Source organism: Cyprinus carpio, chromosome A5 (assembly GCF_018340385.1).
Source record: "Cyprinus carpio isolate SPL01 chromosome A5, ASM1834038v1, whole genome shotgun sequence".
Classification (NCBI taxonomy): Eukaryota; Metazoa; Chordata; class Actinopteri; order Cypriniformes; family Cyprinidae; genus Cyprinus; species Cyprinus carpio.
The window spans coordinates 38,467,417-38,493,818 of NC_056576.1; the positions used below are offsets into that span (position 1 = coordinate 38,467,417).

General features: G+C 35.4%; 1 protein-coding gene across 2 annotated transcripts in view; it reads right to left on the bottom strand.

Moving 5' to 3' along the window:
- Positions 1 to 26,402, bottom strand: part of LOC109067613 (astrotactin-2-like) — a 539,141-nt gene that overhangs the window by 120,239 nt on the left and 392,500 nt on the right. The window lies entirely within an intron of this gene.

The following is a 26,402-nucleotide window of genomic DNA, read 5'->3' on the forward strand; positions in this document are numbered from 1 at the left end:
AGAACACAGTTGCTTTCATTTTAGAGAGAAAAAGAAAAAAAGAAAAGACTCAGACCAGAGGATTTAGTCAAGTAGTGAACTAAAAATTTCCAATCTGCATTATCATGATTTCTTTGGAATGTAATCAAAACTTGCATCAGAAGTGTTCAGGGAATTTGGATATTAGCATAGAAAGAAAGAAAGAAAGAAAGAAAGAAAGAAAGAAAGAAAGAAGCGAGAGTGAGTGAAAAAATGAATAAGAGTGAGTGAGTGAGTGAATGAATGAATACATAAATACAGTAAATAAATAAATATATGTAAATGTATTCGTAAATGTTTTATTGTCCGTTGTAATAACAGTGAAATGTATTCAGTTTTAAAAACAATATTTTTCCACATTGGTTTGGAACAATGATGCATGGCTTGACAAACCAAAACAAACCGTGATTTGTTGTTTTAGATGTTCATGACCAGAATGTGCTATAGAATGAGCTGTAGTCCAAGTAAACACAGTATATGAATGTTGATCATTTCACCAGAATGTAAAGTTGCCATTGAAACACAAATCTTCCTTGCTGAAGAATATGAAGAACGAATCCACTCTTCCTTGTACAATTAGTCAGCTGAGTTGTACATCAGTATTAATGCTGAAGGATCTATCAGCCACAACCTGATGTCTATTGGCTTTGGATATGAGATAAAACAGATATATGCAACTGGATCTAATAAGGAAGAAAAAATCTGCATTGCTGTAGAATATTACACACATTGTTGTACTTGTTTTTCACATTCTCTGATGCTGCCAATGCTAATTTCTACCACTAGAGGGATGAATTCATCTGCACAAATCAAAAGAGACACCACCAGTGTTTTCAGACATTTTCCTCAAGGTTTCTGACCATCTATTGACTCAGATCACGCCTGTTTTGTAATCAAGGTAAACAGTTATTGAAATGGTAAATGCATGTCTGATCAGTATTAGAAAACTAGCATCAGGCTTTATGACAAACCTGATGGCAGACATGCATTCTCCAAACGTGGATACTGTATTGTGCAATGGAATGCAATGATGAGAAGTGATTGTCAAAAGCATGACATTTCATATCTGGAATCATTTGTTCTGAACAATGTCTCAACAGACATTTCATTCAGAAGAGACTCGGATGACTTCAACACAAACTTTAAATATAAAATCTAGGCAGAAAAGAAAAGAAAAGAAAAGAAAAGAAACTATTGTACCTATTGAGGTCACTGTATGTACTGAAATTCAATTGAGTCATCATTATATTTATAATTATATACTTGAAGAACAAACTGATTGTACGATTTGTTAGTATTTTATTTTTAGTGATTTTACTGTCCTTTTCTATGGTAGCTTCACTTTCAGTTACTTAATGCAAAACTAATTACTTAGCTGTGTCTATAAAATTACTTGATAATATTTTATAAATATCACTTTTAAGTACAAAGGTAAACACTTAGATATTTATATTAGAGTAGGTGTATGGACAAGCTTTGTAACTTTACTTTGTACACCTATAATAATGTAATTCCTTTTCCTAATTGTGGTTGTTTTTCGCATACAATCCATTCTTACTCACTCCCTCACTAAATAATGACACATTTGTGAATTCGCCCACCTCATCTGCTCACCTCCTGCTTACAGAAAAATAATGAGAAAACATGAGAACAGTTGAGACAAATGATTCATCACTACACCTGAAGCATATTTCTGTCTGTATTCAAATACTGCGCTACAAGACGATATCTTGCTCGCTCTTGCATTTTGAGTTTCAGTGGGAGTTACACAATACAGAAGCAATAAATAAAGAAACACTCTTTAGTACATCTTTCTGTAGAAAGTGATGCTTTCATTCTGTCAGACTATAAAACTGTACATCCCACTTAATGTAACAAACCATGAAAACAAGACTTTATTTCATTCCTCCTTGAGGCCAAAACATTGATGCAACTCAGATGTGAAATAACATAATACACAACCAGCATTTGTTTACAGATCCCAACAAACTTGTGCACGGTTTTCAAAATTGCTGTTCTGTTCAATAGGTTGCATAGCTGTAATGTCAAGTAGTAATGTACCTCTAAAAGTGGCACTGACAATGTCTCAGTAATGGGGTTTGATTCTCAGAGAATGCATAAGATAAAATGATAAAATGTGTACCATCTACCAAATGCATTAATATAAATGCATTATTATATTCTCTAGTGTACATGTCAAACAAATGCATTCAGTGCCGGATAACATTGTTGGTTCTGTGTGTGAGATATATGAATGGATGGATGGCTAGTAACTTGAAAATTGCTAGTTTGAGCCTAGGGCTTGTTCAAATGAGATTCATGGCCAGGCTGACACAATGATATTGGTTCAACCAGTGACGATAGTCTGGAGACAGGACTACCCATTTGTCCTGACAGAAGTTTTAGTTTAGAAATCATCCACTCGTCATTTAACCCCAGGTTCCTCCAGGGGGATTGTCACTGTAAATGTACTGTAAGTTGCTTTGGATAACAGTGATGGATGGTGGTGTGGCAACTTAATCTGGGGGGACTGTTCCTGAAATATGCACACTTTTCTCTTAGGATAAAATGGTAAAAAATGACTTTATTACATGTATAGGTGAAAGGTAAACAAGGCTCAATGGGAAACTCATTTTCACACATATTATCATTACAGGGACATATTATCCATTAACCCTCATAATGCACTAAAATCTGTATACTGTTTCACATTCTGGGTCCATTTGGACCCGAAGAATCGTTATTTTATAAAACAGGCACAGCTTATTATACTTTTCAGTGAAAACCATATTGTTTCTGATCAGCAACTTCACATTAATAAGTGAATGTGAAAATAATCTAAGTTTTGAATACTGCCATGTTATCACCACTGCATTTACATATTTTTATTAATTACAAATTGAGAAATTCTTTGAATTTCAATTTACAAATGAGCTACACACCATGATAATGATAATAATAATGATAATAATATTAATAATAATAATAATAATAATAATAATAATAATAATAATAATAATAATAATAATAATATACCATTTTATGACATTTCTAAGAACATATAATCATTAGAATTAATAGTGTTTCATTAATCAAATGCCTGGAATTTATAACTCGTGGTTGCTCAAAAACAGTGTAAATTTATGAAACTTACATATTAATTTCTAAACAAATTTAATTTATTGTAATTCTATAAACTTTCACTTTAAGATGGTAAAAATGCAGTGGTTCATGAATGGGCATACAGATTTAAGTTCCTCAATAAAAAATCAGTCCCAAAAGTGTGTGAGATATGAGGACAAGGCCAAATATATTTTACAAGTTTATTTAACAGTCTTAAAGTTTTTGCAAAGTTTTGTTCCCTCACTAAAAACTATGCATTTTTAAAAGGTTAGTTCACCCAAAAATCCTGTCATAAATTACTCACCCTCATGTCGTTTCAAACCCGTAAGAGCTTCGTTCATCTTCAGAACACAAATTAAGATAATTTTGATGGAATCTGAGAGCTGTCTGTCCCTCCCATAGACAGCAACGCAACTGAAATATTCCCAAGTCCAGAAACATAGCAAGGAGATCTATAATAAAAATAATCCATGTGACATCAGTGGTTCATCCGCAATTATATGAAGCTACAAGAATACTTTTTGTGCACAAAAGAAAAATAAATAATGACTTTATTCAACAATTTGTCTCCTCAGCATCACCCTGTAAACAGCAGCTAAAACAGAACAGCATACGTTGCTTACAGGGTGATGCTGAGGAGACAAATTGTTGAATAAAGTTTTTCATTTTTGGGTGAACTAACCCTTTAAGAAATGATGTATCTCTTCCAGGTCAAAACACACCTGAATGCGTTATTAGTGAATAAAATAAAGACTCAAGGCCCCTTCACAGAAAGATTATTATGGCCCCGATATACTTCAAATGAAATCGAAGAACAAACTGATATGACGTCATTTCAAATCAGGCCGAAAGTTCGTTTTGAGTTTGTTTCATCAGTTCGAAACAGCTGACCAAACCAAACTTTCTGGGGGAATTCATTTTGGCTCCTAAACACCTTTAAGCTTCCATTGGTCCGTGTCGGTTACGCAATCGGTGGGTGTGTTCTGAAACTCCACCTTCCTTGACGTGAGATTTTTTTCTCGGTTCATATCTCATTCAACAGTGGTCAGGCAAGAGAACAACATCTCCTATCACAAGCAACATAAATACAATGTGTCGAACAGCTAAGCTGGCACAGACATATCCACACCAGTATGATCACTCGTGGACATACTTTAAAGATTCAGAGAAAGCATTTAATTCCTAGAAAGAAATTGCAACGAAGCTTGGTGTCGACAACCCGGAGTTACGCAAAAAGAGACGCAGAGAAACATCCGAGACAAGTTTTCCAAAGCCATGAAAAGAATGAAAGGAAAGAGTAAAGATATAAGGTAGCAAGTACCAAATACATGTGTTTCAAATAAATGTTACACCATACTGCTGCTGCTGTTGTTTTTCTTTCAATAAGCGAATTTAAAGGGTATACAGTAAACGAAATGCCAAATGAACATACAATAATAAACCTTTGTTTTTAATCAAAAGTTAATAATGACACCACATAAAATATAAAAAGGTATAACAATTTATCCAGTTTAATAAAATAAATGACCACTAATAAAATAAAGTAACAGACTGACTCCAATCATTTTTTCCACATCATGCTAAAGTTTTGAGACATTCACACCTCCTATAAAGGAATGATTATGGAAATAGAATGGTTCTTTTGTATTGCAAACATGATACTTGACTCTGAACTGCTGCTAATCATTATTCTTTTGTCTATAATATTCTGACCATTGGTGCCCCTCTCACACCTAGATTGCCTACACTTCTTCATTTCATCGTTGTTGTGTTTAGGGCATACGTGTGAGTGTCGTGACTCATGTTTACATTAATCTACACCGGCCTTCAGCAGCACAGTGGTGTCGGATTGTTCAAAAACAGTATACCATTGCTCAGCCTTTTCGAACTTCTTTTTGTCCCCAAACAAAGAACGAAAATGAACTTCGTTTGAAGTATATTGGGGCCTTTAGAGTTCAACCATTGCATGATAACATTCTGTTTATTTTAAGTGTGCTGCAGTTTTGTCGTCTGCCGCTTAAAATTTCCAAGCTTGTCAAAGGATAATGGATTCTGATTGGCTGTCAATGTTTTTTTTTTCATCCATCAGCTAGAAAATGTTTCTGAAAGTGATTTAAAAAATATTGTATCTCTGTGCCATTATTATTATAGTTGTGGTGCGGGCTGTGCTATTCTTTTAAATTGATGAAAATCACTTCCGGTGTGGGAATGCTGTGCGCGCGTCTGGCTGCCGCTCCACGCTTGGTTGATGTTTGTGCTTGTCATTGTTTTTCCTTGTTGGATTACAAAAGATTATTTTGGTTCCATTGGACAATAAATCTGTAAACTGGACTTATTTTCTGAGCTTGGATTAATGCATTTATTTTGCCGGGAACCGGCTGTTGGCCTGCTACGAGCCCTCTAACCCCTCTATCCTCCATCTGTTGGACTGACTGTGGGGTGAGTTAGAACTCCTCTTACTAGTCATCCTATTCGCACTGTCTGCTTGGGTAGCTTACTTTTCTGTAAGCTTTAGGTGATGTGATGGTTGTGGTTTTGGCTAACATAGTTTTGCAGATAGCTAGATTTCTCATGGCTATTGTTAACAATACATCAAAACTTTTTTCACTCACCCCACTTTTGGTTCTCCTCATTATTGGAGTAACTTCCAACATGGAAACATATCTGCCATGTTAACTCAAGGCGCTTAACGGGCACCCGCGTCTTGACGTAGGTACGTACGAGCACTGTTGTTCACGGGGCATCATCCAACGCCCACGCTATGTGCATCGTTCAACCCGCAGGATTTTCAATGTGTACCAGTCAACATCTACTGGTATTCCATGTATCTGGTCAAAAAACAGAACTATGAATAAACTGACTCGTTAACAGAGCGACCGTCGTTCACTGCGATCGCTTGTTTTCATAAATAGGACAAACTTCAATCACAACACAACTGGAAGTAAATGTGTATTACAAAATCACTTTGCTCTCCTCAACTGCCGTTCTATCTTGGATAAGGGTCCTTATCTAAATGAACTTACTACAGACAACAACCTGGATATGTTATTTCTTACTGAAACCTGGCAAACACCGAATGATTTTGTACATCTTAACCTGCTTAAACCTAACGGATATCAATTATTGTCTAAACTGCATTTACATGGTAAAGGGGGTGGTCTTGCGTTCATCTACCAGAACTCTTTATCTATCACTCAGCTGGATTTTCTCATTCCTAAGTCCTTTGAGTACATGGTTCTAAAAACTGGCTTATAATTATCTTATAATTATCCTTATTTATAGGCCACCTAAGCAGCAACCTGAATTTTTCTCGGGAATTTTGTGAACTATTAACTTTAGCTTGTGCTGCATCGTCCCAAGTCATCTTACTTGGTGACTTTAAAATACATGTTGATACTGTCTGCTCTAACAGCACTCAGTTGAAGACTATCCTGGACTGCTTTAATCTTACCCAGAATGTTAATTTCCCAACTCACACTCATGGTCATACATTTGACTTAGTTTGTACATCTGATGTGAATAACATCTCCATCAGTGGTCATGCTATTCCTATTTCTGATTCAAGATTCAAGATTTTTATTTGTCACATACATGGTAATATGGAGAGCATATGACCAGCAGTGATATGGAGAGCATAAATGCTCCATGGACAGTGCAATTATTAAAGAACACAAACACAAGAAAATTATATATATAAAAAATGATATGGAAAAAGTAAGATAAAAAAAAAAAAATAAGAACAAAATAAGATGCTTATAAAAAAATGTGCAGGACAGTATACTGTAGACTTAATAAATATTAAGATAAGCAGGAATGTACAAGAGGAGAATGTGCAAACAGGTTGTATAGGATATTTATATAGCAGCAATAGAGGTAAAAAAAGTAAATAAATAAAAATACAAATTATAGAGCTTGCTGTGTGCAAGTGTCAATGTTAGTATATTCAGTATCTTACTGATAATTAAGTGAAGTCATGTAGAAGTCATGTAGAGCTTATCACTTTTGATTTTATGTTAATAGATCCTAATAAATGTGCTGGTAATACTACCATTTCTTATCGAAAAATTAATGCTATTAATGTAAATACTTTTGCTGCTTCAGTTGCTTCCTCTGCTATTTCTGATGTTTTCAAATTCACCTGTCCATCTGTGATATCTGATCTATATCATTCTGTTATTGTTAATGTTTTAGATGAGCATGCTCCAATTAGGACTAGGTCTGTTCCTTTGTCCCACACCTCTCCCTGGTATAATGCTGAGCTTCATGCTATGAAGACAATAGGTAGACAGCTTGAACGCCTTTTTAGAAAAAACTGGCCTGACTGTACATTTTTCAGAACATATTAGGCATTATAAAACTGCCTTGAATGCAGCACACTCTTCTTACATTTCCGACATCATCAGTAAAGCTAACAATAGGCCAAAAACACTGTTTAGCATAGTTAATAAATTAGTCCAGCCACCTAGCCACAGTCTCAGTCAATATGAATGTGATGATTTGTGTGGCTCTTTCTTGTGCCACTTTCAAATAAAACTGGATGCTCTATGTGGGTCTCTTGGCACTGAACCAACCACTTCTATTTGTGAGCAAGCTCAATCTATTCAACTGTTAAATAATTTTACCTTGACAACTCCAACCTTAATTGCTGAAATAATACAGAACTCTAATTCTTCCTCATGCCAGTTAGATTCTGCACCCACATTCTTTCTGAAACACTGTACTTCTGTCCTTTCTGTTCCTATTTCACACTTAGTAAATATGTCCTTTATCTCTGCCACTGTTCCAATTTCACTGAAAACTGCTGCTATTACTCCTGTTCTTAAAAAAAAAAAAAACCTGGACTCAACTGATTTCACCAACTATCATCGTTAAATTTAGCATTTATTTAGAAAATTATGGAAAAAGTTGTTGCCAATCAGCTACAGTCTTTTCTAGCTCTCAGTGATCAGTTTGATGCATTTCAATCTGGTTTTTGTTCTCATCACAGCACTGAAAGTGCTTAAGTTATGGTTGTCAATGATTTGTTACTCTCTGGTGACTCAGGTAATCTCTCCATTCTCCTGCTGCTCAACCTCAGCTCAACATTTGATACTGTCGATCACAAGATATTACTCTCCCGCCTCTCAGAGATAGGTGTCTCAGGTGCTGCACTATCCTGGTTCTCTTGATAGACAATACTACATCACTATGCATAATTATAAATCTCCCACTACTTTACTCAGTCAGGGTGTTCCCCAGAGCTCTGTTCTTGGGCCATTACTATTCATTACTTACATCATGCGTCTTGGACATATTGTCCTTCGTCATGGTTAAACACTGCATGCAGACCAGATTCTATTCACCAGACCACATCACTATCTACCTGTGTTAATGAGATAAAGGCCTGGCTAAATTCTAATTTTCACAGTTTGAATTTAAACAAAAAATAAATTTTAATTACTGGAACTCTATACAACTGGCACTGAGGACAATACAGTCACTCTCTGTATTTAAATCACAACTCAAAACCTACTTATTTACCCAATACTATCAGTCATAACGTTCTTTAGACACTCTCCTCATCCTGTACTACCAGCTGCAATTCTCTCTGAGTATTTTCGTTCTGTGTATTTTTGTTGCATTTACTACTCTTTGTTTGTTACTTATTGACACTATCCTTTTACTGTTGTTACTTATACTATGTTATGTATTTCTGTTTTTTGTTTCCAGTATTTTATTATGATATGATATTGAAATGATGGGCTTTGGCTATACTGGGAATGTGTATATTTTTAATTTAATTTTATTTTTTGATTAGTTGATTGTGAAATGACTGTTTACGATCATGTGAATCGACTGTCTGTTGTGTTACTGCTTTTGTACGGTGTCCTTGAGCTTGGAAAAGGCACTATATAAATGAAACATTATTATTATTATTATTATTATTATTATTATTATTATTATTATTATTATTATTATTATTATTAAATTAGAATGGTTTTTAAAACCATGTTTTTGTTACATTTATAGTTATCATTCTAGGTGTGAATGGACTTTTATCATTGCGTTGTTCCTTGCACAATACTATGATATGAACTCAAAAGACTTTTGCCATAGTGCATTATTTGTAAATGAATACATTTTGATGTATTATCACAGATTCATATGCATATGGCTTTTCTAATGAAATACATTTTCTTGATGGTGCACCTGGTACAGCATTGCACTTGTGATCTGAAGTGCTTCAGTACGAGTCCCGTGAAAAACGAGTCATGATAAAAGAGCTCAAAGAATTGTAGAAGTAAGTTAAAATGGCATGGTTGCTTCAGCAAATGTGTTTTTATCTCACATTTACTTTTGTTAACATTATCGGTTAGTTTTATGTTAGGGTTTAGTGCAGGTGCTACATTATTTTCAAACATGATAACACTAATATTTTAGTGCTATTTCATTTCTGAACTTCCGCTATACATCCACCAACCAATGCAATAAAATGTTCACTGATTCACTTTCATCTGCTTAAAAAATTAACACGATTTTAGCACCACTCACTGGACATTTCACTTTGAAAGTGAAGTAAAATGTGCAAGATGTGACAATTTTTTGTAGAAATGTCACCACAGGCATGTTTTCCCGGTGAGCCTGGGTTGGCGAATGGATGGTAGCATTACCAAAGCATCTACAACTGAATAAAAATGGTCATTACTGCATTTAATAAAGTGTATTAATAATCAGTTAAACAAGGTGTCATAATATATAGGGGGTGGGGAACGTTGAACGTTGATCCTGGAGGGCCACTGTCCTGCAGAGTATAGACCTTGATTAGCTTGTTCAGGTGTGTTTGATTAGGGTTGGAGCTAAACTCTGCAGGAACACAGTCCCTCCAGGATCAACGTTCCCCACTCCTGATATAGACCATAACATTGTCATCTCTTTATTGTGGAACAGAAAATGAGATTTCAAGCTCACAGTTGAGTTGAGCTCCTTCTATTAGCAGCTGTGACTGTCTGTGCAGCTTCTGTTTTATAACATTATCTCACGATGAGTCGATGTGTGAATGTTCCTCACACGCAGAGACCAAACAGACGCATCCGTGCACCACTCACAGTTTGACTGGTGCTGAAGATACAACATGTCTTTTTATCTCTTTGACAGCCAATTATTGGCAGGGATGTATCCGGTTGGTCTGCCGTATTGTCAGAGACAAGTCACGAATGAAGTCTTTGAGCTCATCTGAGAGCCTCAGGCTGCTGTATAGAACAGATGGGCTTTCTCCTTCTGGCGTGTCAATATTTTAAAAGAACAGTGTGGAGATTTTATTGGCTTTATCCACTATTGCTTTATAGAACTATCTTTTCCAACTTGAGAAGCCAGTATACTGTATATCTCTTCTCAGCGGCGCATTGAAATGAATACATGTGCCATTGCAAATTAAGAGGAAAACAGGGCTTTGACCGACTCTTATTGACCGACTCTAAGCCAGTCTGTGAGTTTTCAATTTGTGATATTGTTAAATAACTCATTCAATTAACAACTTCAAATAGTGCCTAACTGCATATGCGGTCCTAACTAAGACCACACAGAACAGAAACAGCAAAGATAAAGCCAACAAGTAGTTTAAAAAGGCAACATATTCATTTATTCATGCTTTTAATGCCAGTTATTTTTTTATTATTATTATTATTTTATTTTTTATTTTTTTTGATTGATTGATTTCTCCTCCAATATCTGGCAATACATATACAGTAAAATATTATAGAGGGATGCTAAATGTTTTAAACTATTTAAACCTTTTTAACTACTTAAACTATTCTAACATTTATATTAATAATTTGATACAATGTACCTAATTGTATACATCTATGATTTACTGTAAGTTATATAAAAATAAAAACATTTATATTATAAATTTTATATTTAATTCAATTTAATTAGATCTATAATTAAACTGTAATTAATAAATTAATTAATTTAAATAGGTCTATAATTAAACCATGAACCTCTCCCTAACCACACAATCACATGGCAATTCATAACTATTTGAAATTTTGCCAAATTGGTGCAGTAGCTAATTAATATGAATTTGAATTATCTAATTTGTATGTTCACACGATCTGCTTACACCTCACTGACAATAGTAGAACAAGTGTTTTGTAATACAATATGAATAGAATAAATACATTCAATTTTTTTTTTTTTTTTTTTTTTTTTTTTTTAAGCACATAATTAAAGACATCCATAAAAATGTTGGGCCTTATTTTATTTTAAATGTAAATTTATATTGATTGTGATGATTGTTCTTATTGGTTTTGGTTCTCAATACTAAACATTCATAAGAGATAATAACCATGATGCCAGCCACAACAGCATTGCATTAATGGATGATTAATTTTACTTACTTTTTAATTTTACTTTTGTTTACTCAGCAAAATGAATGTATCTTTATTCAAGTCATGCTGTTCATTTGAGAATGTAATTAAACTTTTACATTTTCAATATCAAAATTCCCCAAACACTTCTGATGCCAATTTTGATTATATTCAAAATAAATAATAATGCCGATTTAAAATGATTAATTCACCACTTGATTAAATCATCTGGGGTCTCATTTATAAAACTCTCCATAGATTTCATTCTTATAGTGTACGTATGCACAAAAGCTAGATTTTGCGTTTGCACAAAATTTTTCAGATTTATAAAACCATGTGTACGCCCGATCCTGCACAAAAATCCCTTTATAAATCTCAGTCGGGGGAAGATGTGTGTACGTGCATCTCCACCCCGACTCCTCCCTGAAATCACCATATATGGAGCTTACAACGCCTAGTTTTACTTTGGATAACCTCATCTGCATATCATTTCCACGCATATTTCAATCCACGTGATACCATATCTAACACCGTTAAAGGTACAACACATCGAGGAAATATGAGATATGGAGTATAAATGCCATTTTTATTGCTAAAAATCATCCAGTATTCGTGTTATGTTTTAGCATAAATATATCAAAATCTGATCATAAATATAACAAATCTGTTTAAAATAGTTCTTAGATAAATATTTTAGAATAGAGTTGGTCTCATTATTTTCCACTGACCAAATAGTATTTCAATTGTTTGAAACAATTCAAAACAAATTTAATTTATGCAGTTTTGCTGATAAGTTGAACATCTTTTAGCTATTTTTAGTCTATATTTATTGCAGTGTAAACAGAATTGTCTGACTCAGTGCGTCACTGACAAAGTAGCCTATATATATATATATATATATATATATATATATATATATATATATATATAAACCTTACAAATGACCATTTTCTTTAATGATTCATTTTCATTTTCTTCATCAAATACAGTCATATTTTTCATAATGTTGTGGAGATGCCTTCACATAACATCAACACCTCCATGCAGCTGTTGTTGTACAGTAAGATATCATGACTGGACCTATATTCAAACCAGACAATATAGACCGTTCCACCGAATCCAGCAGTGTCCACCACAGTATCGTGCGCATCATTGATCATTGTTCTCACTAAAATATTTTCTCAGAACATGAGATATGCAGGTTAGTTTGAAGATGAATTATTGTGCACCTATAGCACTCCTCACTGTCATTAAAACAGCATGCCACAGGAAAACTGATCAAGCGCATTCCACTAAATATGTCTAAATTCGTATAATTTGTTACTTCTGCATAATGACTTTATGTAATTTCAGTGATTACCTCCATTAATGAGAGTGGAATATTTAATGTAAATGTGTATATTGAAATTAAAACAGATTTTAAAATCGTTGTTTACTTCATTACTTTTCTCACTCCAGGAAAATGAGTGCGTACGCATGGTCTAGAATGTCCGTACGGTGCGTACATATTTACGCCAAGTTTATTTTTTATAAATCCCATTATGTGCGTGCAAAATTGCGTACGCATTTTATATGCCCATTTTGTGCATACACAACGTTTATAAATGAGACCCCTGTTCTTAGAATGTAGTTTTTTTTTCTCTCTCCAAAGTGAAACCAACTGTGTTCTGGAATAGAATAGAATAGAATAGAATAGAATAGAATAGAATAGAATAGAATAGAATCTTTCTTTCTTTCTTTCTTTCTTTCTTTCTTTCTTTCTTTCTTTTTCTTTCTCCTGTAGCATCTGTCTCATTGTGCCCATGAAATGACTACTTCAGGCCTTACTAAAGTCCTTAAAACAGAGATTTATGAGGATGAGAATGTGAGTAATAATCTTGATAGATTTATTTTAGTATCTATTGTTTCAATGCATATGTAATGAGAGAGAGCACTGGCAACATTGATAAAGCAACAATGTCACCCTGGAGCACAGCTAAGCAGTCAGGCACTGCAGACTCAACACTTTATCATCTTCATGAAAAAAAAAAAAAAAAAAAAAAAGGAAAATAACAACAGCATTGAATTACAAATTATGGAGTTATTAGTTACATTGGAGGCGCGAATGGTAATTTATATGCCACTCAGACAATAGCACTCTGTTTACAGAGTGTGGAAGCTTTGAATCTGCGGTTTATCAAGGCATAATGGAATGGCAATGTAAACAGATTATATACTGATTATGCACTGGGCTTTAATGGCTGGGATTTGTTTTAAAATCTCTATAGTGGCTTCTCAGATGAAAACACACTGAGAAACATTCCATGAGTGACTGCTGTTCAGTCAGTTTGATTGGGACTGATAACCATACATGAGATGAGCGTGTTTTGAATTTATTCTCAATTAGAGTGGCAGAACAGTGCACTTACAAAGAAACAGCAAGCAACACATGAAATTAAACATGACATTTGAAGTAGAAATACTCATAAAAATACTATTCCAAGAATATTTGTTTTAATTACAACTTCAAAAATGTATTTATTTATTTAGGTAGTTAGGTAATTGGTTTTTTTTTTATTTTTTATTTTTTTTTTACAGTGCAAGTCACTAAATCTGTGTGTGAGAATATCAGAGAAAGATCCAAGATGATTATTAAAATAATAAAATAAAAAATCAATCAAACAAAGTTTAAATGAAATTAATAAATAAACAATTAGCAAGTAATACATTAAAATAAATGTGATATTTCAAAGTAGAAAGATTAACATAATATTTTCCTGTAAAACATACTAATAATCCTTGTTTTATTTCCTAGTTTCTATCTGATAAAATATTCAAGTCAAGTCAAATTCAGTTGTTTAGTGCTTTTCACAATACACATAGTTTCAAAGCAGCATTACAGAAAGTTACACACACAAAACCCTGCTGTGGAACTTATTAGCATAGCCTAAAGTAAGAAAAGCATCAAACTGTTCAAACCACTTTTATCGCCAAGTTCTCACATACATGTAGTTCATGTGTGGCTCGTATGCAGTGCAGAAGCAGCACAGACTCATTGTACTTTCACACAAGACGCGTTTGAAGTCCGTTCCTAATTTGCAGCTATTTAACACAAACACAGTATTTATCCATTATTTTGATTTAAAATCCAAATGTTGTTACTGAAAATGCTTTTTCATCATTGTGATTTCCCTTCAGGAACTCGTGCTGCATCAGAAACACTTTGGGACACTTTGGGCTTAAAAGCACACCCAGTGTAAACAACGTTAGCTTCTGTTTTTCAGCAAGCGCTCTGTTGCGCAAGTACGTATGCGTAAGTGTGTGTCATGCCAGTGCACGAATTAATCATTCAATATGCAAGTTACAGCCAGTGCCGTCACTACATCACGGATAGGGATACACACGCTCTGTACGTTGCCTGTCTGGGAGTGGAGCGTGCATGTTTCTTCTATGATCTCAATGCTGAGGTTGTGAGATCATGGGAATGGCCATTCTCTGCTCACATATTCAGCTCTAATGTCTCCAAATATTCCAACATCCTGTGGCTGTTGCAGCATTGCCAGCCACGCACATCTCTGGTTGAACCTGTCCGACATGAGGGATAAGAGCAGGTTCTACCTTTTGGACACCCCGCTTGCCCCCTTTGGGCCTCTTCAGTGATGCAGTGAGCTCGGTTGTCGAGAGGTTCCAGGAGGCTTGGAAGCAGGCGGCGGCGTTCCAGCATTACCTCCCCCGCTGGATCAAGGTCTTAGGGGCTGCAGTGCGGGAGCAGCCTAAACCATCTACCAGCTCCTCACTTTTTAGTTGAGGCGGCGCTCTCAGCCAAAAACAACTAGGGAGAAAGCGGATCTGCGGCCTGTCATTCTCTCTAGGAAGGCTTCGGTGAAGAATTCTTGACTCCGAAAGTGTCGGACTTCCGAGGGCAAACCCCTCCTGGGGAAGAGCAGTGTACAACGGTTGGTCTCTGCTAGCCAACTGCTTCAGGTCACAGAGACAGTTGTTCTTATAAAAAAAGAGGGAGGTGTGTGTAGGGTGGTTGGTTTAGTTGGTATTTTTTTTTGCTTGTTGGAGACTTCTTAATGTATCTCAGTGGGTCCTGCAGACAGTGGAAAGAGGCTACAGAATCCAGTTCGGTTCTCGTCTGCCTCAATTCAACAGGGTCACACTTACTGTGGTACACCCCTAGCAGTCTCTGGTGATGGAACAAGAAGTGGCTACCCTATTGAGAAAGGAGGCTATAGAGCGCATTCCTCAACTCAAGAGGAAATCCGCCTTTTACAGCAGATATTTCATCGTTCCCAACAAGGATGGGGGGTTGCACCAAGACATTCAGATTCATGATCCTGACGTTGAAACAGATTGTGACACAAATCAGGTCCAATGACTGGTTTGTCACCATAGATTTGAAGGATGCATACTTCCATATCTCCATCCTTCCCGGACACAGGAAGTTCTCGAGGTTTGCCTTTGGGGGCAAAGCATACCTATACTGGTTTCTTCTGTTCGGTCTGGCAGAGGCAGAGGCCCGGGGAATTGAGCCTCCACATCGAGGTCGTGGGGCAGTTTTGGAGCATTTTTGGCCAGGCTCAATTCGACCTGTTTGCATCTCTGAAGACCACTCACTGTCCTCTGTGGTTCTCCCTCACACATCCAGCTCCTTTGGGTCTGGATGCAATGGTACAGACGTGGCTATGGCCACTCACATTGGTCAGGTTTTATAGCCTAGATGTTGGGATCACTCCGGGCTGTAGAGTGCTTCTGTCTTTAAATGTGCACATTGAATTACACAAGACAGGTATTTATCAGTATGGCAGAGTTAGTATTCTTGTTCCCAAAGCATTTCCGACACAGATCATGAAGGGGAACATCTCTAGGTTACATTTGTAACCAAGGTTCCCCAAAGGGAATGAGACACTGCGTCACCCTAAAAATACTTCCTTCATCCCTGTGAGCACTTGCTTCGACCAATCATAAGCTAATGTTGTTTACACCGGGTGCGCTTTTAAGCTTCCTGGTTGCTACGTCATCCGCCCGTGACATCTTGCCACTCTATTGGACTGATTTCACACATGTTTCAGGACACGGTCACGCAGAGGTGTTCCCAAAGCATTTCCAAAGCAGCGTCTCGTTCCCTTTGGGGAACCATGGTTATATATGTAACACAGATACATTCTCTTTTTACACAGTACAGAAATACAATCTTTCAGGGACGTAATCTCGTTTAAAAGCAATAAAAATAAGCAATGTATTCAATGAGTTTTACTTCTAGATTTATATATTAAGTTGCTCAAGCAAGTGGCAAAACATTTAAACAGCCTATAGTCTAGCCCAGTGGTTCTCAATCTTTTGTTTCCACTGCGCCGCACTATGGTCCAAGTGCAAGTCTCACGGGCCGTTCCTAAATATGATATTTAATCATCATGATATCTAATCGATTACATTCATTGAAATAAATAAATAAATAATTATACTCACCATTAATAAAACACCTGATGCTGTCGGGAGCTAACCAGTTTTGTGAAATTCTGCTCGAAAGGAGTAACAGCACAATTAAGTTGCTATTGTAAGATGCAGTCTGTAAGAGAGTTCACCTCTATCGCTATCGCTGCACTGCTGCAGATGCACCTCTCCTGGAATGCATCAGACTGCAATCATGATATAATCACTTTTACATCATTTATAACCTTTTTTTTTTTTTTTTTTTTGGTTCACACTTTAGTTTGATTATCACTATTCTCGCTGTTAACTAACTATGCTATTAACTATGGCTTTTGCCTCAGAAAACTGGTCTTCAGTAAAAACTGGTCCCTAAAGTTAAGTGTTACATTTTATTATTATTATTATTATTATTATTATTATTATTATTATTATTTATTATTATTATTATTATTATTATTATTATTATTATTATTATTTCCCCCCAAAAAACTACACAGTATTCAGAATTAATAGGTACATCTTTATTCATTGATGTTTACTGGTGTGATTTTATTTTTATCTCATTTTAAGTGGTAAAACATTGGTTGGGCATTTGGACCTTATTAACCTCATAAATTGCACTGTTTTCACTACGACTAAAAACATTTACAGTAATACAGAAAGAAAAAAAAGGGGGTAACACTTTATTTTAAGGACAAGCTCTAACTATTAACTAGTTGCTTATTAGCATGCATATGACTTGCATATTGGCTGTTTGTTAGTAATTATAAAGCACATATTAATGCCTTATTCTGCATGACCAAAGTGAGCAGATTGATTAATTGATTTATATATGTATGTATGCAAAGGTTTTTTTTTTTTTTTTTTTTTTTTTGTGGAGGCTCAGAAACTCCTGAGCTTCTAGTCCATTATCAAAAGATAAGAGGGAGTAAAATCCTGTCTATTAATTTATTTTATTCCCAGTTTTCAGTGTTTATTACAGGCTTTCTTGGCAGCATTCAAAGCCTGATGCTTTGGCTGTAGTGGGACTATTTTCACTGGAAGTAGAAAAAAAAGTGAAATAACTGGTCAATTTTGGTCTTACAGTAAATGCAAGTCATTCAATATTTATTCAACAATGTTCACTGAACTGTTCAAGAGCAACTTTAACTGTACGATCAAACCTCTATATTAAAACATATAATACAATACAGTGATGATTGAGAAATGAACAAATAACATTCCTCAAAAGCATGATGTATTTGATGCTTTTTAACAAGATTAAATAATTGTAGATTTTAAAGCGAAACCCTATTTCATCTAACTCTTCATCTTTCTTTCACCTCTCCTCACTTGTCTCATTTTTCTCTCCTCACTTCGTCTGACTGCCTCTGTCTCCTCCTTCCTCTTCATCTGACCATCCATTCACAGATGGAGTGCAGTGGAGTGGGACAGAGGGACAGCGGCTGCTCGCTCCTCACACCAGCATGTGTCAGCCGGCCTATAAAACATTACAGCCTTGCGTCGCGTGTAGCTTTCTGGCTATTTAGCTTGTAAACATGTGTCATTAAATAATGAATCGTGAGTTAACAAGGATATAAAGCACTGTCAGCCTGACATGCTCCAGTCACTGTCGGTGTGGTGTTCAGCTGCATGAAACATTTTTGAATTTGTTTCACCAAAAGGGGTCACTGCTTAGTTGACTTTTGAGTTTTTACAGTTTCCATGGTCCATAGAGACCCAACCACTCACAATAAAAGCTTTGGAGAAATATGTTGTAAGAAAATAGATGTTATGAGAAGAGAAGACCTGGAAGTTACGCAACCTGGAACTTCAAATGAATGTGTGTATAAAGCTGTTTGGGTGAATGCTGTTTTAATGCAAAGTCAGTCCACAATATGAATCTGAAAATGAGTGTGTGATATTAGCAGGCAGACAATTTCTGATATAGAATAAGTAAAATATCAGCTATAGGTCATTAATACATCTTCATGAATTTATATGTGTGTGTGTGTGTGTGTGTGTGTGTGTGTGTGTGTGTGTGTGTGTGCTTTAATGTGTTAGTCAACACAAAATATGTGTACTACTTTAAAGCATGACAAAAAAGAAAGAAAAAAAAAAAATTACTATCAAGTAATTTGACATTATTGCAAAGTGAACTTTTTAACAGTGTATTAAGTGGGTTAAGAAACAGTCATGAAAGTACACTTGAGTTGCCTTTTAATGTCTTTCAAGTGTCTTTTGTGACAATATTATAATTTAGTGAACATATAGGGGTGAATTTAACAAATGTTATTGCCATTTTGGCATGTGCTATATAATGTAATGCTTCTGACATTAACAAAACAGCAGTATATTATACGTTTCTTTTCTCTCTTTGAAATGTTTCAAACAAAAGGGGTTAAATATGTTTTCATGGGGTTTTTTTTTTATATAGAGGGGGACCCCTGTGGTCTTGTGCATATGGCAGTTCATTTATTAGTATTCTCATTTGCTTTTCAGACACATATTGATTAAGTGCTTCCTGGAGGCTCAGCCATTTTCAATTTTTGCCTTTGCTTGCTACCAACAGTCTAATTACAGGGAGTCTCGGACTTGTTGGTGATACAAATCCTTAAAAAAAAAAAAAAAAAAAAAGGCTTTACGTAGAATTAAGCATTAACACAAGCACAAGGCTGCAGGTTATATCATGTAATATTACAAATTAAAATGTGATTGTGAGCATGTTAATATTAAATGACTTGTATTTCAGACCATTTTCTGTTTCTTGTTCACTAGTGAAAGAAATCTTGCTCCAAATGTTCTATGAGTGCGTGACATCAGTCAAACTCTGAATGGAACGTTTACAAATATCCCAGAAAATATTTCATGTTACAATGATTGTATGTTGAACCACAATGCTGTCACTGCATAGCATTTGTGACTTTCTGACTTCTGCCGGACTCCGCCCCTTACCTGGACCCTTCCTTCCTGAACACTACCTGCCCTTCACATACCCCACAGCACGAGGAGGACACCAGATTCCCTGTTTATTTTGGACACTCTTCCCTCTTTTGGTTATTTTTTTGTTAATAAAAGCCTCTCCGAGGCCTGACGCCACACTTATTAAAGCCATTAACTTCACAGTCTTGTCTGTTTTTTGTCCTATTTTCAGAATTTTTTTTTTTTTTTTTTTTTTTTTTTTTTTTTGCCTCAAATTAAAGTTTTTAATGTTTTGGACTGTTTGTCAAGCAGGATATTTAGGCTACTTGAAAATAAACTCCATTTCCAAAGCTCTAGAACTGGATTAGTCTACAGGTTAACATGCTCAGCAATAATAAGGTGTTAAATCAGTGCTTATCCATCCACGGGACACTTCTACCTCTGGACCAGCATGTTTAAACCTCTCCTACATCAGGTAAAATTAGACTTGTGGTTTCCAGACAGGATGCGGCCTCTATCCTCAAACTGGCTTTGGTCTAGAAACAATCAGGATGCTTCCAGGAAATTATTGACACTCACTGTAGGATTAATTTTCTCTTTTTGAGAAGGTCTTTCTTGCGGATGACCATGATTATCCCGAAAGCCTGCAGACAGTGCCAGTCTCAGTGTGACCTGTTATCCGTTAAGACAGTTCGTTTACAAAAGGTGAAAACAGAGTTCAGAAGTGATAGAGTTCATTTCCAGGTAAATAGCTGGATTTGTCAAACGGTCAGTGGCACACACACACACAGCTAGAGGTGTGATGTATTTACTGTTTTCATCACAGTGACATGAACATCTATTTGATTCTTCTCTGCCATTGTCTTGATTGAGCACTCTATGGTTGTACAGTACATTCTCAATCAAAACGTAGTATTGTACAAAGGGAACCTGAATAAGGACATTGCATTTTAATGTTTACTTTATTCTTGAAGGTTGAGTCAAAGCTAATATCTGTTTGGACCATCCTTAATGGCAATAACTGACACTGACTGGCACTTCCTATAATTTGATATGAGACGTGCATGTCTCTGTGGAGTCATAGCTCATTCTTCTCTGCATTACTGCTTTAACAGTGACATTGATTGCTAAGTCTACAGACATGAGCTGATCTTTTCAGGTCCTTTCAACAACATTCAAAAAACTCTGCATTATAGAACCTTTGAATTCTTCTACATACGTTCTTCTGTGATCAACATTTTTTAAGCTTCAAAAAGTACAGAAGGATATCTTAAAAACAATCCATATGAAATGCATGGTTTCAAGAAAAAGTTGCCCCCCAAAAATAAAATAAAAATAAAAATATCCTGACAGTTTACTCCCCCTCAGGTCATCCAAGATAGAAGCTTCTCCTTGTGTGTCAAACACCAATGCACTTTGCGACTTTACAGATCTTCTGTATGCACAAACAGCTTTTAACACTCCAAAGAGAAAGGAAAACATGAAATCGCATCATAATATCCCTTTAAGAAGTATGCAAAGGTGAAATCACCAATGCTAGTTTTAGACCAGAGATAGTGAAGTCCAATATCTCTTTGATTGTACAGTATGTATGGAGAAGAAGTAGGAGAACAACAACAAAATAAAATAAAAATAAAATACATTTTTCAAAATATGCAAAAGAAAGAATGTCATACAGGTTTGGAATGACATGAGTGTGAGTAAATTATTTTCATTTAAGCTGCCAGTAAAAACTCTAAAGTAATAAAGAAGGATCTCATCTCTTAGCAACATAATCCGTCTCTTTAATAGAAGCAATAGTTATTTCAGTGAACATTTGTTCTGGCCCAAAGGTGTTAAAATGATTTTCTATGTAACATGTGACGTCAGTAACTCTTTCTGAATTCCTTCTGAGATTTTCTCCTCTTCCTGTGTGGAAGGAAACACACTAAATAGACATTAACTGTAACTGAATTTTTTTTTTTTTTTTTTGCTTATTTATTTAATTGAACTTGAGGTAACAAAGTTTGTAAGATATGTAAACACCTCTCTTAATATTACTGCCTTCTGCTGCTCTTTCCTTCCTCTGATGATTTACCTTTAGCTAATTAAATGTCTTCTCTTCTGCTGCACACAATGTATCTGAATGCAACATTTCTAGTAAAAAAAAAAAAAAAAAAAAAACTACAGAAATCCTCCAATTTTCAGTTTCTGTTTAAGTTAAATAGGAACCTCTGTCCTTTAATTTGCTTTGAATTCAATGGTGAGGTAAAAATGTATATTCGGATGCAGCCTGTCTCTTTCATATTGTTGCCATCGCTCTCGTCCTTTCTCAGAGGAAAAAAAAAAAATCAACCGGCTGCTACAAAGAGCTGTCATCTTTGATGGATGGTATTCATCTTTCCGGTCCTGCACTGAATGCCTTTTAAAGGAAATGTTGCACTCGCGTGGGTCAGAATGAGTCTCCGAGCCTCTTTTCTCAGATTGGCATGTCAATATCTATTAGTCGCTGTGGTGGCACTGACTGTGGCCAACCTGATGCAGATCTCTGAGGAGCCCGGAGAGAAAGGCATGCTGGGAAAGAAGTGCACTTACTGCCAGCTGAAAGAGCTACCCATGAAGGCATGTCTGAAACGAAAAGTTTCTGTTTCACCAGCACACACACGCACATGCAAGCATTCAAAGATAAAGTATAAAATAAAAAAAATAAAAAATAATCCTGTCACTCAAAACTGTTTTTTTCTGTCTTCTGTTTAACACAATTCACAAAAAAAAAAAAAAAAAAAAAATGTACAGAAAGTTCCTACAGCTATTTTCTATGCAATTTCAAACAGTGAGTGGAGGCTGGCAAACTCCAACCGAGATGAAAAAGTGAATGAATAAATAAATAATTAAATAAATATATATACTTGCATGCAGTGTGTAATGTAGCTGTCTGTGAATGTAAGCAATCTTCAAAGTTGTAAAGCTGAAAGTGCATGATAAATATAGTTATTGTCATCATTACATTACATTAATACAGAGGTCACTTTTTCAAAAGTGTACTTAAGTGTGTTAAGGAAAAGTGTCTGTCTTTAATTACACTTAAGTGGCATTATATTTAATTAATATTATATTAATACGTTTTTTTTTTATTCAAAACTTTTAAGTTTTGAAGTACACTGCAAGTGCACATTCAGTTTTTCATAAGAGATGTTATATTCCAAGTCTAGTACGAGTTTTGTACGAAGAACAGACTTTGGTCAGACATTAAGACAGATTTTAATCACCGACAATATTCTCCTCAACCATAACTATCAAATCTGATTTGCAAAGGCTCATATTTAAACTTGCCATGTTGCAATACTATTTAAAATAAATATTTACAGTTAAAAACATTACATACTATTTGAAAATTACTTATTAATGAAAGCTATTAAAACTGTTTCCAAGGGAACTCACTGTTAAGTTGTTTTTAAGCCGAAAGCAAACATCATCAGAAATCATATTCTATTCTGAACAAATAGAATTTGCCTGAATGTTGTTTACTATATCATTACGGGCACTCTGCCACTAATGACTAATTTCCACAAACTGTTTCCATGGATGCATATGGCCAAAGCTGCATAAATATAACTAATATGAGGCACAATGTTTGATGAACATTATTATCATGAGCAAAATGTGCTTGAAAGCATCTGTAGCTCTTCAGGCCGCATCAATTCTGAGTCATGTCACCCTTCTGTTGGGTCTGTAGTTAGTAAAGAGCTGCATCTACATATCAAAGCATCTGCTGAAGGGATATTGAGGACATGAACCCCTCGAGAAGAAAAAAATAAATAAAAATACATAGTGTGATGAGGGTCAAACAAAGGCCTAGAACAGAGACACAGACACACTACAATCAAACTACAATCAAAAAATCGAGAAGATGTAGTTAATCGTTACTGAAGGCAAGAACAAACTCAAAAACAGAACATACAGTACAAGAGATGTGCAGCAGCACATCCCACACATGCTTGGATATTCTTTTATACTTCTGTGTTTCACAGAAGAAAGAAAGTCAAAAGGACATGAACGTGTGCAAATGATTACACATTTTTCAGTTGTTTCATCCATAATCTCTACATTGCATCTCTCGTAATGTGTGGCAGTTTTTCCACATTTTTGCCCAAACCTACCCAGTGTGCAAACTAACATGAGCATGATTTTAAATCAGGGTTTTTCTTTTCTTTTTTCTTTTATTTTCTTTTTTCTTTTCTTTTCTTTTTTTTTTCTTTTTTTTTATTCCAAGGTCTCCCAAATATACTGTTTACATTATTGCTAAATGTTTAGCAATAAGTTACATAATTGCTGCCTTTGTATTAAATAAATGCAATTTATGTACTACACAACACAAGCACAACGCTTTCTTGCAGATTTGTTACAACTTTGTTACTGTTAAACTGTGACACATCCAGCTGTGAGGTGAGGTATACGCTGTATTTACTTTGTCCTTTTTAACAGGACCAGAAGGCAGAAAAGAACCTCCGCTCCTCACGCTCAGCTCAGACATTCTTTTGTTGCCTTCAAAAAGCCAAAACACTATAGCAAATAAAGGAAGACCATGGAAAACCATTTCGTTAGAACCATTCAGAGCCCTTCTGAAAAATGTAATCCACGGCTGTCCTTCAGCCCGGAGAGAAAATTGTGTTCTTGCTGGAAATAAGTGCATTATTTTCCACTTTCTTTGAGCTTTACCAAACCATCCAGTGCATAAAAGCACAAGACACAGAAAATGTTTAAATGCATTGTGAAGGTTTAGGGCAGGGGTCTCCAAACTTGGTCCTATTCTGTGATCATTTCAATGTTCATACAATAAAAAAAAAATTATATATATATATATATATATATATATATATATATATAAGCATATATATATATATATAATATATATATATATATTGCATGTTGAAACTAAAATAAAAAAAACCATATATAAAATTCTTGTCAGAATTGAGTAAACTCACAGTTCCTCTTTATAGAAAGAAAAAAATACATTTATAATGTCATACTGGAAGCCTGAATAATAAATTCTGCCATGGATAAATGAACAATAAATCCAGTCAATCAAATGATATAAAAACTATCTCTTTTTACACCCCAAATTCTGAGTCCAGACAAAAAAAGTCATGCATAATATTTGAGATATAAAGGTGTCTCACTAAAAGTTCCCTCTTTAGTCCAAATTCTGAGTAAAAAGTCTGATTTTTGATGTGTAATTTCTTATTTGTTCTTTTATTTTTTATGTAAGAGTTTAATTTTGTTATTTTTGGTTTTTTTTCCAGTACTGCTAATTCTCACTCAGACTCGTCACATACCCCCATCGCCCCTCGCAGGCGGGGGGGGGAAATTTTTTCTTTTTTTTTTTTTTTTTTTTTTTTTGGAACTTTAAAAGGAGATGGAAGGATTAAGAACTGTGAGATATGAAAAGAAAACAACTATGTTCCCAGACAAATCAGTCAGAATTGATCAAAGACGAAAAGTGATACGGCTCCTCCGGTTTCGGGCAATGAGTCCCCCGTTCCCTGCTCCTTTTTTTTTTTTCTATCCCATCGCGGGCGAGGCCGGGCAAGTTCGTCCGTCCCTGGCAACTCACTCTATCCCACCGCCTCGAGCGTCACCCACTCAGACTGCTACGCCCAGCATCACCACAGCGCCAGACAGAAACAACCGGCCAACAGTCTTGCATTTAATAATCAAGTCATAAGAGCCTCCAGACAAAAGCAGATGATCAGACATGCATAATATTATGATTGTTAGTATATGGCCAGCCAAGGTGTCTTTCCTCAGAAAGCAGTTGTCTTTATTTTCAGACAGTGAATGGTTTTGCGGGGTTTGACACTGGTGGTGTAGTGCTGGGATTGCTGCTAACACACAACACTGATAACTTAATAAAGATGGAGTGTTTTACATTCATCAGAACTGCTGTGCCACAACACACCATCTAACGTGAGTGAGTTTGACAGCTGCAAATACACACGGTCGTGTAGGCTGTAAATTAATTGCATTTCTCTTTAAACGTGAGCCTTTCTGAGAAATGTGTTTGCTGAACAAAATTACTCTCACTTTAGACCAAAAAAAGTACACAAATCATAACTGATGTGTCTTGAAATGATCACAGCATACATGCTATAGAGCAAATCCATTACTGCTCGCTTTTTGAGTGCCATTCAGAAGTATTTTTCCATTCATTTTCTCCATAGGGATCCCAAAAATTTCTTCAGTAAAGACACCAACAAGCTCCAAGATGAATCACATCCTTACAAACTTTGATTTATTAAGCTAATAAATGTTTGCTTGGTGAATGAAGGTAAATTGATCAAACAGATCAAGTGGCTCTTCTGAAGACATGAACATTGTGACTGATATAATGAAATCAGATGTTAGGCTACAATATAAAACTTAATTTGTAAGTGTTTATGCTCTAATAATTTCAATACAGAAATAATTTGAGTAAATTTACTGGCTCAAAGTAATTAAGTAACCACTGGTGGTGACCATTGTGGTAATGGATGGAAAAAGCTGCCGGTAACCATTGTAAGTTGTTTCATATGCAAAACAAAATGTGACGTAAAAAGAGTTCACCGATGGATT